General features: G+C 46.0%; 1 protein-coding gene across 1 annotated transcript in view; it reads right to left on the reverse strand.

The window, feature by feature from the left end:
• Positions 1–4,277, reverse strand: part of prr36b (proline rich 36b) — a 44,055-nt gene extending 39,778 nt beyond the window's left edge. The window contains exon 1 of the mRNA XM_083649615.1: positions 4,000–4,277. The gene's annotated coding sequence lies outside the window, so the exon portion shown is untranslated. The remainder of the gene's footprint in view (positions 1–3,999) is intronic.
• Positions 4,278–13,610: the final 9,333 nt, after the last annotated feature.

A 13,610-nucleotide genomic window follows, 5' to 3' on the forward strand; every position in this document is an offset into this window, starting at 1 on the left:
TCATCACGCCCACAACAACAACCGTCATAACATACAGTGAATTTGCTATTTTACAGGCAGACAAAGATTGTGTCTGTGCAGCAGTACAGTTTAGTATTACTGTACAATGATATAATGGGACAGCATGTAACTGGATTTCAATGGCATCAGGACTAGGGACGGGCATGATTAATCGATGATCGATAATTGATCGTTAAGAGAATCAGGTCGATCATGTGGAATTTTGATTGTTTTTTTGTTTTGTTTGTATCTGTCGATCTAACGTTGGTATCGAGGTTGAATGAATGAACTTCATAGTAAGTTACGTGGCAGCAATGAGACATCTTAATACCAACCGGGCGGGGTCACAATCTCACTATTTTTAGGAGAGAGGAAACTGAATGCCTACGGGGCTGCCGTAGAAATCGAAAGCAAACCAGTCAATGAAGGAAACATAAGGAGAGCAAAGCCAAGTTTGGTGTGGGACCATTTTGATGTAAAAAAAAAAAAATACTAATATATCGCTGAAAGTAAACACTGTGATGCTGTGTATTATGTACCACCTGAACAACATAACGTTACAGGTGATCTGCAAACTGTTCGAGACGGATATGCTGCCCGCAAGTATTGTTGACGGCAACGGTTTTCGCCATCCGATCAATAACGCATTCTGTCACAACTCACCACCATCACAGGCTCATTGAAATGATGACTGGCAAATGAACTCAGCGGCCCTGCTCACTGAAAGCCTGCCAGGCTGCCATACAGCCCATCACCTTGCTGAGAAGATGAATGAGTGTTGACAATTAATTGATTCAATTGATAATTGATTGTTAATCTTCCCGGTGATCGATTATGGAAATTATTCATTAGAGATATTCAAATGCACATCCCTAATCGAGACAAATGAATGTGACAAATGAATGTGACAAACAAAATTGCAGGCTGCCTATGCCCTATGGTAAAGGGAGGCTATGACTCTGTCAGCATGCATCGCATGGCCATCATTCCACACAGGGCGATGGTGAGGACAGGCCGGCTAGCCTCTGACATCATTCTGAACCACATCGGCCACTGGGCCAGCACACCAATACCAATGTAAACAAGGGTGCCATGGACACCAAGCTCTACAAGCCACAGGTGGTAAAGCAATCATGCTGACTGACACAGCAAAAATATTTCCTCTGCTTCAAAAAAAGAAAAGAAAAAAGAAAGTCTGGAACCACTTTTTGCCCACATTTTCACCATACCCAAGTCACCATTGCTGCAAGCAGCCACAGACAGCTAACACATTCTGCCATGAAAAATTTGGTCTTGAAGCCTAGCAACAGGGCTGCGAACCATGTCCATTATCCATCCTCCCACCGGAGGAATTCAGAGCTTCCAAACACAGCAAATTACTGCAGCTGCTGGCAAATACACCCTGAAAACCGCACTGCCAGTCGCCAACTGCAAACGCTGACAACTGTGACACCGCCGACCAAGGCTGATATGTTGACGGGAGCACAGACCATAGCAAAAGTTTATCTCTGCTTTATCTCCACTGCGCACATTTACTGTACCGACTGCGGAAGTGTCTCAAGCCTCAATCATCCAAACACCAGGGAGAATTCAGCTGAACATACAATTTCTGTTCCCATTCTGATAACCTCAAAGAAAGAGACTTTATTTGCTGCTGTTGCCTCAGCTCATATAGCCTTAGTGATGAGGAGGAGGATGCTAGTGATGATTACAATGAGAAGTGCAAACTGCAAAAGGTCATAAGTTCAGTGTGGAAAAAAGCCCAATGACCAGAGGCATAGGTTTGTCCTTGTCACGATTGAGAAGTTCACAGCTAGAGGGATTCATTCCTGAGTCACACACCCACCCGAGACCCGTCCTCAGCCTAAGGGCAAGCTGAGACATTGGGCTATTAATGCAACAATCACCGCCCCTCTAAGGATCATGGCACGGGTCAAGAGGCCAGCTGGAAGCAAAGTGGATCATTAAAATTCAAATGGCCCTCAAATATATGCGTAACGGGATAGACCTGCCACAATTAGTCGATTGACTAAGAAAATTAATATCCAAACTCTTTTTTATAATAGATGAATCATCTAGACTCATTTTTAAGAAAAAGAAAAATCGCTCGTTCCGTCTTCGTAAATTAGATGTGAATATTTTCTGGGTACTTTAGTCTTCTATGACAGTACACGGATTATCGTTGGGCTGTGCGCTGTTGTGGTCAGGATAAAAGAAGACATGAGGTTGTCATCTTGGGCTTTGGGGAAAAAGTGATTGTCATTTTTCACCATTTTGTGGCATTTTATAGACCAAACAAACGACCGATCGATTAGTCGAGGAAATAATCGACAGATTAACCAATAGATGAATGCCTAATGAAAATAATTGCTAGTTGCAGCCCTAGTACAGAATGGGGTCCAACTGAAACGCATTTAAACAACTCTTTCACATTAACCATCTTTTCACTGGATAAGCAGAACACAGAATGACGGCAGCAGTAATCCACAGCCTCCATCTTATTTCCCTTTTAAGCCCTTTCTGGAGAATTGAGTGAAAAGGGTGTGTGGTTTTTAATGGCAGCTAAATTTAATTACACGTGATTGCATTAGCCCATGGTCTGCCTGTCTGACTTCCATTTCTCTGGCTCATCCAGCAGCGCTGTGAGTCAGCCCTTCTCTCACCAGTGCACGGGGGGGACGGACTAGCCCAGTGGCTTAGTCCACGACTGACTGACTGTCCTGGAGATTCTCCAAGCCCTGCGTGGCCAAGCTTGAAAAGTGCTCATATGAATCACCCTGGGACGCCATTTACTCAGGATGACATCAATACCTCATGGTAGATCATCGCAGAATACCGGCCAAACCATGATGTCCACAATGGCCACAAAGCTCGGGGAAATTCATGTTGCTTGGTATGGGCACCTCGGGGGCACAGAATAGTGGCTGTGGGCTAAGGATAAAGATTTTGACTGCCTATGGGCAGTTTATTAAATGGGCTTTGTCAGGCTTTGGAAAGTGGCAGCTTTCTCCTCCCTATTGTTCTGTCAACACAGAGAGTAATCTGTCTTGTTGCACACAGTCCCAGAGTGAAAGAAGGAGCGGCTTTTGGCTCCTCTAGTCTTGACTCCCGCACCATTAGCTGATCACTTTTGGTGGTGATATAGATCACGTCTGATTGCATGCCACTGTGAGACTATAAATGGATTCCGACCACCGGTTACTAAATTGTACAGCATCTTTATAGAGCATCTCCAAGATCCACATACAGTAAATGACTCTTTTGACACGCTACAAATGCCCCCAAAGTTGTTATATCCAGCCGTAATAAATTAATGAGTAGGCATCAGTTGAATTATTAGCGCTAAATTAGCCGACATTTCGCCTGAGGCAGATGAGACATTTCTCAGCACACACCACTTGGCCCATCACAGAACAATGGGCATCCGTGATGGTCCATGGAGGATGGAGAAAGAGGCTAGATTAAGGAAAAAAGAGTTTAGGGTGCGAATAGACGGATAAAATGGCTAAATAAAACAGATATATCTGTATACTGAATTCACTAATACAGTGATCACGTTCCCGTTCACCTAAAGGTAACAGGTCGGTTGATCACTTTCCGCCACCATGCAGCCTGGCTGCCACCGCCCCATCAAGCCCTTCCGCTGAAAGCAAACTCTGAACCTGGCAGAAACACGGCAGCTCAAAGACAAAAGGAGAAGGCGACAATAAACCGCTTTGCAAGTGGAAATAACATCATATTTAACAAAAAAGTATTCACAGCAATGGCCTGCGGTTCCAGTAACGTTATTATTTCGGGGCAAAACGAGTAGTACCGTCAACAGTCAATAATATAGTAATAAAGTACAGTATGTGCACGTTACAAATCGACTGCAGGCTGCAGTCAGGCATAGCCTAATTAGCAAGACTCCTTTTTATCAGATAGCCACATGACGTTAGCAATGACAAATGGACATTAGCGCGCTAGCTAACTGTTGAAGCTAAAACAATCTCGCCTTACCAGTGCAGTGTGTGGCGAGCTAGCAAAATCCTCTCCAGCTACGCCCAGTGTTAGCCAATATCCCCTTCTCAATCCACGAGTGGGAAAGTGTAGATAATGGCAGGAGGAAACCGGGAAGGACGACGGGGAAGCACCGGAGAGCGGAGCGGAGCTGCCGGGGTCGACTGGAACTCCTGTGTCAAGCCGCCGCTTTTCACAAGTGATGCCGAAGAAAGGAAGACAAGACCGCTTTTAGCAGTCCACGCGCGCACACACACACTACTAGACCGGTGGACGGATGGGATGGATGGACAGGCGCGCGGAGGAGAGAAGAGGGCTTGTGGTGCTGCCTTCAACTGCTGCCGGAAGTGTCGGAATTACGACCAGGGCGCATTTGAAGGGAACGACCCGAGGAAATAAAAGTCTGGCCGCGGCGGCGTGGTCACACACCGATCCGCCTCCAAACTGATTTCTCTCCGTTGGGCTGTTTTTGAACGTTAACGCTATAAAAAAAATTGCGGCGGCGAGAGACATCCGTCCAAAAGTTCAACTGGGTTGAGGTGATGTTGAAGTGACGTTGTGAAAGTTGGATTTTTTTTTTATAAACGTTGCCAAGATGTGACGTTTAGGGGGCGTCAGACACGGCTATGGGGGGCGTATGCTGAGGCAGAAACGGCAGAGAATCCAGGGAGGGAGAAGCTGATTTCGGTTTCATTTTGTCCAACTCCAAGTCGTCGCTTTTTGGTGGGGGTGGGGGTGATTTTATGGTTTTTGATGTGTTTATTATGATTATGATGATTATTATGATTATTATTATTATTATTGGAGACAGGAAGGTATGGGAGAGAGGGGAGGACCGTAGACCGTGAAAAAATATGGATGTAATCACATGATGTCACCCTGGGACACCTCGGCATTCCGAAATGTCGGCACTCCGAAATACCGGCATTCCGACAAAATTGTCAGAATGGAGATCTGTCTCGCCATTGCGAAAGAACCCTAACCCGGGGGACCGGCTGGAGCTAACCTCTCCCAGCCCTCACGTCTAAACATAACCTCTCCCACCCCCCACGCCTAAGCCTAACCTCCCCCAGAACCTAACCCTAAACCTAACCTCTCCCACCCCTGTAAGCTAAATAACTCAATATACTATGTCGGAATGGCGGACCTAATATCTTTCGCAATGGCGAAACATTTTTTGGAGATAAAAAGTCAATGATCGGAATGCCGACACTTCGGAATGGCGAGATGACCCCATGTCACCCATTGGTTTGTGGACTCATGTTTTGAAACCTCTAGTTTGGTGTTTTGGCCACTGCCATCTTGGTTCTTGCGCAAGAAGGCGTGAGATCAGGGATTTCAATTCCCACAGAGCCGCAGCTCCGCCTGCTATTGGTCCATGATTGGCGAGCTGCACGATCACTGGACAAGCGACCTGCCAGTCATGCCTATCGTTGATTTGACTCTAGCCCCGAGTCGGGACTCGTTCTGTTAGCTTCCGCTACCGCTCGCTGCCAGGAAGAGTCCCATGTAGGCTACATACATAGACTAGCATGCGACTTTTGCTCCCAAGCTGTCTACATCAGCGATACGCACGTATTTACAAGTCCCACAGAAACATTTCAAAGCCACCTACTTGAGAACAAGGGTTCATTGCTTCTCGATGACGGGTTTAGAAAGCTCGACGCTGCTCATAAATGCCTCTTTTCATCCGAAGTCTGTGCTGGTGATATTATTTTTACCGAGCTTTCGACCAGAGTGGCGCTGTTGAGCGCTTTGACAGCTGGGAGCTGCAACCTGGAAAAAATAATATCACCAAGACAGACTTCGGATGAAAAGAGGCATTTATGAGCAGCGTCAAGCTTTCTAAACCTGTCGTCGAGAAGCAATGAACCCTTGTTCTCAAGTGGCTTTGAAATGTTTCTGTGGGACTTGTAAATACGTGCGTATCGCTGATGTAGACAGCTTGGGAGCGAAAGTCGCATGCTAGTCTATGTATGTACATGGGACTCTTCCTGGCAGCGAGCAGTAGCGGAAGCTAACAGAACGAGTCCCAACTCGGGGCTAATTTGACTTTAAACGGACTCTAAACATACAATTGTCATGAAAGGTGAAATTAACTATATAGACCAAAACCGTTTTTTGAACCAGGTTGTGAGTGAACATGTTTAATCCTGTTGTAATGCATTTTAACATGGGGTGAATGACTCCCTTTTGGAGCCAGCCTCAAGTGGCCATTTGAGGAACTGCAGCTTTTATCACTTCCGCATAGGCTTCATCTGTCCAAGCCCAAGCTTTCCACCTGCCTGCACCTGGGGAAGGCCTGCAGCAAATGACCGTGGGGCGGATTCGAACCCGGGACGCTGCCGGATGACAAGCCTTTTGTGGTACGCGCTCTAGTCGCTGAGCCACATATGTTTTGTTTTTAATCAAAAGATCAATCTTCGTTCTGCTGAAACAGCACAGATTAACTCGATGCCACGTCATGTCTAAAAAGAAACAACCCTATTTGTAGGATCCTTTCGGTGTCTTTTTACGAGAGACCTCGAAGGCAGCATTTACCATGACAGCGCGCCATGGGGAAATTGAAAGGGATGAATAGCGAATAGCAGAGGAACTCTGGTTTCTCTGGAGTACAGCCAATCACCACCCAGGCTGGGGGCTTATTCAAATTAGGAATGATGTCACCCCTCGCAAGTCACCCTGCTCTCTTGCCCGAGTTCCTCCCAGTTGTTGTCGCTGTCACCCCCCCCCCTAGAGAACCTCCTTGGTCGCCCCCCTTCTTGTAGGCCTCTACAACCCTTTTCTCCACTCCCCAACCCTTTCTCTCTCTCTCTATGCCTGACTGCACACACACACACACACACACACACACACACACACACACACACACACTTTAACGGTGCATTATTGCCTCACATGCATCAAGTTGCCTGCATTGTCTGCCTTCTGTGTTACTGTGTGCAGTTATTTCACAAATAAATGCATTTAGGTTAAAACACCTCAAATCTGTTGATGGTGGAAAAAGTGAGAGTGAATTGGAATGAATAATATACACTTTATTTCCAGTTTAAAATGGTTCTGCTACTACAACAGTTAATACATTCCCAGAGATCCCAGGCCTTGCAAGTTCTTATGCTCTGTTGTCGCCAATGTCTTCTTCTTCCTTGCCAGCGACAAAAAACCCACAAAGCTGAATTGCAGAAGCCTGGATGTTGTTCAGAGAGGGCGCAGATGAACATGTGCACCTGCCTCTCGAGTGGAGCCTGCCTGAGAAAGTCTGACTGAACAGAACAGAAATGGGAAGAAAGTAGTTGAAGGATATGAGGTATAGCCTACAGGTAGGTGAAATAAAGACAGCAAGGAGCAGCAGCTATATGCAAGTGCTTCAGTCAAGTTGTGTCTTTTGTCTCAGACACAATTGGATTTCGAAGGGCGTTGTTTCATTGCTGTCATGGCTTTTGTCTCTGCGTGGCGTGCTCCTCACCCAAGCAGTACAGGGCTTTTCACCAGAGGCAGTCTGGGTGGGCATGCCGCCTGCCTGCCTGTCTGTCGACCTGTCTGTCTGTATGTCTGTTGGTCTGCCTGCCTGCCTGTCTGTCTGCCTGTCTGTCTGCCTGCATGCCTGTCTGTCTGTCTGTCTGCCTGCCTGTCTGTCTGCTCCGCTGATGTTCAGTGAGCTCCCAGCAGCTGCCTGCCTTGTCTACATGAGCCAGGCCTTTGTGTGGTGCTCTGTGCTGGACGGGCTTCTTTGTGCTCAGCCTGTGGCACTTCTCTTCTCTTCCAAGTAGTAGAGAGGGGAGGTCTGGGCCTGTCTCAGCTCTGCATGGCAATAAATATATGGCACCAAACTGACAAACAATGACACATACATACTGTACATACACATGTACTTGATCGCCCCCCCCCCTCTCTCTCTCTCTCTCTCTCTCTCTCTCTCTCAGACCTACTCCAGAGGAAGTTTTGTCTGTCTTCCTCTGTGGTAGTGACCTCAGACTGTTGTAGCTGTGCTGTTCCAGACTGCACCCATTGGCTTGTCTGTGAACAATCCCACTTCTCCTTGTCTCGCTGTTGACAATTGTGCGTATGGGCGGCTATGGGTACATCTCCAATTACTTAATTGCGGGATTAAAGGAGTTATCTAGTTCAGTGGTTCTCAACCTGTGGTGCGAGTACCACTGGTACTCCCTCCCTTCTCATACTTTCATATAGGGTGGTGATTCCTGAGGTGGTACTTGGTGTAAAACGGTTGAGAACCACCGCTCTAGTTATCTTTAGACATGAGGTGTGTGTGAGTGTGTAGGCCTACACTGTATGCATGTGTGAAAGACGTGGAAGGAGACCAGGAAGAGGGCGGGGAGCCTGGCTTGCCGCTGATGGACGTATTGGCATGGTCAGGCAGGCACAACAAAGAGAGGAAGGTTGTTGTTTTTTCCACACACAGGCAGTGGTGTGCGGCGGCAGAGACAGGAAGAGGCGGGGCTGTGTACCCGTTGCACAGTTCCTCTGTTATTTATCTCATTGTTTTTTCCCCCCCGGCCTGCAGTCCAGCTGGGAGAGCGCCGCACAAAGGCGCTGGCGCACAGTCAAGCCCCACAACCTGGCCTCTTAAGACGGGGGCCCTGCTATACCTCCGACGCACACGACGCATCGACGTCTCTCCGGCAAGATACGCACATGCCGCTTATTGTGTTTCATGTATTCATGCGTACAGTCAGATACCGTGCATGGGTGTGATCGCCCTGCCAGTCAGGCCCAGCCGACACAAAGAGAGGAGCTGGCACGGAGAGAGGAGGCAGGGAGACACACCCATCGCATCAGATAGGCACCGTCTTTTGTGGAGACGAAACATATCTCCCTCTCGACACAAGCGGCTTCACAATTCAACGCATGTTGTCTGGCTAATAGCACGGGCGACACCTCACACACTGTAATGAGTGTCAGTATGAATAGCAGGCACATACAGGTTAGCACACGTACGGTGCCGCTGCTGCTGTCTGTGCACAGCATGCGGTCCCTGGAGAGCAACATGCCTACACAGCATGTCATTATAACATGCTGCATACGCTCACGCCCACCACCAGCAGGCAACATGGACGCACATGCAAGGCGAAACCTGCCTGACGAGTAGCAGTCATTTCAGTTTTCCTCCCTTTCTTATGTGGACATAAAATGCGCTTCTGTGAAGTCTAGCGCAACACTGGCCTGGGTCAACCCTGGAGCGTGTATCTGATATGACAGAACCTCATTAATAGATGATCATCATGCTGTATATCATGCATGTTCGTACAGTGTGCGAGCCGGGCGTCATACACAGATAAAGAGAACACACATGTACACATGTTCAGAATGTTCTTTAAATAACCTAAATGTAGATCAGCAGCAGCCTCATGTGTCAGTGGTTCTCAACCTGGGAGATTCTGCATAGCCAGGAGATGATTTATGGGATAGGAAAACATATTTCTTCTATATATGTATTTATTATCATGTCTTCTTTCCATCTATAGTTTTTAGCCTTTAGGCCTCCTCTATACAGAAGTGACAGGGGTCATGAGTAGGCCTACAGCTTTGTGTTGAGGGGTTACAAGTCAAAAGGTTGAGAGCCACCACTGCCCTGTGTTGTCTCTATGGGAGTGCTTAATTGGCGTTGGCCTGAAACCTGATGATGTCCAGAGCGGGCCAGCTAGTTCCTGTCAGTCTGATGTCGGACTGTAAAGTGCCTGATCGTCTCAGGCCTGGCGGCATCATCCTAACCTAAATAATGCATGCTAGTGCTAAGGATATTGGACAGCGGCTCTCTATACCACTCTAGCACACTAAGAGCACTGAGTGTGCACATATCTGCTTTGATCTCTATCTCTCCTGTGGTCTCTCCCATCCTCGTCCATTTGCATGTTGGATCTTCAATTAAATGCATTTGATTCTGTTTGCATAGCCTATCTCTCTCCACTTCCTATAGCATAGCAGCCTATCTCTCTCTCTACTCCTACTTATCTTGTGTTTTGGAGCTGTATGGGAGGGCGTGATAATGGTGGACTTTGCAAGTTGAGTGATTTACGTACACCGTCTCAGCCCTGTTCTTCCCGTTTTTTCACTTATCTTTTTAGTAAGTCAACCACACACCGTTCCCTTCCTTTGTGTCTCACCCCTCCTCTCGTCCACAAAGAGCCTATAATTCAGTTTCCTTTCTCTACGGCTCCTAGATTGTATTGATTTCCTATGAGTGGCCAGCTGGTGGTTGACAGAGCCTACTCTCACCCTCTAGTGGCGCACAGTTGGGCAGTCAGGCTCATTAGCTTCACGCCCATTCAAACATGCATTTCCCTGTATTTAGTTATGATCATTCTAATTGAGGAAGTGGCAACCCCCGTCATGTTTTTATCTCCTAACACCAGAGAGAGCTGTATTTTAAAAAGTCAAATGGTACCTATACCAACATTGTATTCTCTCTTTGTGTATCTCTATTTTTGCATTATGTGCCACATCAAAAACATGAACCATGCTACGCCCCTAGTCAGGCTACAGCTGATAAGGAAACAGTCACCTGACCAGGAAGTAGGAAACTGTTCTCTGCAGAATGGTTACGAATGAAATTATTTTTATACAATTCTGTATAAAATGCATTAATGGAAACAGAATTCACAAATCTGACACTTACTAATACACTAAGTTCAGACGATATTCAGCTAACTGCTCGAAATAGATAAATCTCTCTGATACTTGGCTCAAATGAGATTTTTTTTTTACTGTGTCTCTGCGTTTGCCAAAAAAACCTTTTAAGAATATGAGAAATTGGCCATGAAATGTGGACACAGGAGGCCTGGATACAGCGCAGCTTGACAAGAGAGATTAAAAATAACCACAAGCTCCGTAACACCGACCTGGGTTACTTATCTCAGCAACCTTGACACAGTTTCAATGTCTTTCCAATTTATTTGACTGAGGTGTAGCTGCATTCAGAAAGCAACATCTCCACAGAAAAGATCTGATACACATCAGGGTTAAAAACCTTGACAAGTCTCCTACATAGAAGACAGAGTCCCTATAGTAGCTATTCTTCACATCTGAGGTAAAATAACCAACAGCCTCCAGATAAAACAATCGACACAGTAAACAAATGTGGTGAGCAAGAACCCTTATCATTAAATTAAATCAGTGTTAAGTAACCTTCTGAGAAGTGTCAGGAGAACACTAACAGATGCATTATATATACAGTATATATATATAATGCTCTGCTCCATTGTGCAATACGGCTCCCATGTGAGACATCTTCCCCACTTGAAGCAGTGCATCCCCTATCATCCTTCATTAAGTGCATGTAAATAAACAAACAAAAAAACAAGACTGGGTAAAACCTAGTATATAGCTGACCTGCAGTGCTGCCAACTCCTTTAGCTATCGGCTGGGGGGGGGGGGGGGGGTCTAACCCAATACAGCAACTGTGTAACTTTTTTTTAAACGTTTTATATAATGGTGGTGGGGGGGGGGGGTGGGGCCAGGCATGGTTGGGGGGCTAACCCAAAAGAGCAACAGTGTAACAATAGTGTTCACAAGAAAAGTTGGGGGCGTGGTTGTGAGGGCGTGGTCAGAGGGGGGTGGGGTCTAACTCAGCAGAGCAACCGCTTAACAATTGCTTTTACAACTGTTTTTTTACAGTGGGGGTGGCAATGCGGCGGCGGTGGTGGGTGTGTGTGTGTGTGGGGGGGGGGGTCAAAAGTTGTAAAAGCAATTAAGCGGTTGCTGTATTGAATAGCAACCGCTTAATTGCTTTTAAAACTTTTTCTTTTAATTAATTTTGTTACAGTGTGTGTGTGTGTGTGGGGGGGGGGTCGGGGTCTAACCCAATAGACCAAATCAGCGGGATGTTTACATTTACTTCCGGGTACCCCTGGGTCCACACATTATAATGGCGGTGAACGGCACAAACTGACGTGTTGAAGACAAAAACAGACAAAGAAGACAAAAATGGTTCGTCCGTGTTGTGTTGTTGTTTAATATCATTCATAACAACACTTTCACTAACGTTAGTGGAGACCAGACTAGCTTATTTACCTGTTGGACCAGACCAGAGTAGACTTGACGCTAAATTAAATTAACGTGGCGTCGGTAGCTCTGTCTGTAACGTTAACGAGTCTGCTCTCGCCGAGAAGAGCCTGGTGACGCGAGGTTACGAGTCTGCAAAAAAACAGCGAGTTTGACAGACAAACAAACATTATTAGCTAGCTAACACTACATAAAACAAACACAGAAGAAAGGCTAGATACGTCGGACAAGCATGTTTACCAACCGTTTAACCATTTAAATTGAAAGTAGTCGGCCGAAAACAACGAGAGGGTTTGACAGCATTTATTTGACAACACGCACATTTAAACCTGCCGCCTTCCCCAAGTGGTACCCGGAAGTAAATTTGTTTACATGGTGACGTCACGGTGATTTGGTCTATAGAGCAACTGCTTCACAAATTGCTTTTGCAACCATTCTTTTTTTCTTTTTTTTTCTTTTACAGGGTGAGGGGGGTCCACCCTAAGTGATCAACCGCTGTTTATTGTTTTTACAACAAAACAGTACAACGATTTTCTGAGCAGTCAACAACCACTTTCCTTGGAAAAGAGTTGGCAACACTGTGGGCCAGCTCGCTTTTGCCAAGAAACACATGAGTTCAGTGGAGATTATAAACCAGTAAACAAGTCATGGAGGAGGATTCATCAATTAAAAAACCAAACCAAAACAATAACATACCTACTATCTGGATAAGACACCTCAATACTCTTTGTTCCCTTTAAATCCTGCGAGTTGTGAGCATTGAAAATCCCTTTCCTTTCAACAGTATAGCCTTCATTTACAGCACGGTGAAATGACATGACCACTTCAGTAGGTTTCTCTATTAAAAGTGATAACAAATATGACCAATCGGTCCCTTCAAGACAGTGAATTAAGAAGTGGTGGGTAGAGATGCTCTTGCCCGGTCACAGATCAAATAAATAAGCACTTACCCTTTGACACGCGCCTTCAAAGTCACTGTACCGACCACGTCAGTGTGACACTTCATATAAAATACAGACACAGCTAACTGCCACAGCTGCCTATGTAGTCTAGTATCATATAAAATACAGACACATCTAACTGCCACAGCTGCCTATGTAGTCTAGTATAATATAAAATACAGACACATCTAACTGCCACAGCTGCCTATGTAGTCTAGCATAACGCACAGCTCGCAAAATTATCCCTGACACACCTGTCTATAAACAATATTTTGACCTTGTTGGAATGCAGATTTTCCACGGCAACATGTACGATGCACTTAAAGACCCTCAGTAAAAAGTGCATTACTGTGCAAGCAGGTCATACATATTGATGAGGACTGGTTGGCTGCAGGGCAGGTCCTTCCTCGTACAGTCATCACCTCCTTCCACCCAGGAGGACGGCACGAACAAAAGGGATGAGGAGTGAAAGAATGAAATGGAAATGCAGGAAGAACCTCCGCTGAGTGACAACGCTGCAAAAGCTAATGCATATATACAGAAGCTAATGATCGCTGCACTCAGCTCGTCCCTCCGTCTTCCTGTGTGTCTGTTCGGCATGGAGATGTATCAAGAGGCACCACAAAATCATATTGACACAATCAATAA

Source organism: Poromitra crassiceps (assembly GCF_964638095.1).
Source record: "Poromitra crassiceps genome assembly, chromosome: 13".
NCBI lineage: Eukaryota > Metazoa > Chordata > Actinopteri > Beryciformes > Melamphaidae > Poromitra > Poromitra crassiceps.